Source organism: Montipora capricornis, chromosome 6 (genome assembly GCF_036669925.1).
Source record: "Montipora capricornis isolate CH-2021 chromosome 6, ASM3666992v2, whole genome shotgun sequence".
NCBI classification, from domain to species: Eukaryota; Metazoa; Cnidaria; class Anthozoa; order Scleractinia; family Acroporidae; genus Montipora; species Montipora capricornis.
The window spans coordinates 40,244,793-40,245,803 of NC_090888.1; positions in this window are offsets into that span (position 1 = coordinate 40,244,793).

Here is a 1,011-nt window from a genome sequence, read left to right on the forward strand (position 1 = left end):
CTAGAACAAAGACTTCTGCTCGTCTAAAAATAGCTTTCGTGGACATGACATATCCCGGCCAACGCCCTGAGCCTCCGTCTCTGTCCCCTCATTTTCTCTTGATAATATGCAATCTCGTACCCAGAGTACTCGGGCTTTTTGGTCAGCGGGTGAGCGGCCGGAAAGACTCTGGGATAATGGTCTCCATTTTCCCAGAAAACCTGGGTTCCGGTGTTATTGCGCATACTTGAGTTTAAACGGAAACAGAAAAGAGAAACTCGTAAACAGTGGAAGTGTTCGAGAAACAAAAATTTTAGCCGTACACACCATGAAAGAAACTGGAGAAATGATCATTGGCTTGCTGTAAGAGCTAGTGAAGATGAAACTTCTGACGCTTTCGGTAAGGGGCCGACCATTTAACGCTTGGGGGGGGGGCGGGGCCCGCTAATTTTTTAAAAAAAAATCCTGCAAGCGCTTGTTGGAAGAAAAAAATTGCATGCAGCACAAATGGAATAAAAAAAAATTCTTGCACTGCTGCAAGCAAGGAAAAAAAATTGTTGCAAAGCTATTTCATCATTCCTGGGGGGCTTTACAAAATTCCAGCAAAACTGCAACCATTCCGGATAATCTGCAAGCCAGCGAGCCACTCTGGTTAGCCAATTAAAATAACACCTTGATTGGCCTAAATAACACTCTGGTTAGCCTAAACGTCACACCAGTTGGCCTACAGTGAGCTTAGGTAGCTTGCGGTTTGCCCTTATAATGGGATAAGGGATTTCTTGCTTGCTCGGTTCACATGGCTCCAGGTCATATGAGTCATGCAAGCCATTACGGTTGGCCTAAATTACACATCGGTTAGCCTAGTTAGTACTGCAGTTAGCCTACAGTTCCTTAGGTAGCTTGCGGTTATTGGGATCAGGGATTTCTGGCTTGCTGGCTCGCACTGTATCCAAACTCGTTAACTTATCACAAGCAGTAATGGAGGTAAATTTTCTATTTGAAGAATCAAGTTTTATGAGACAAAGAAAAATA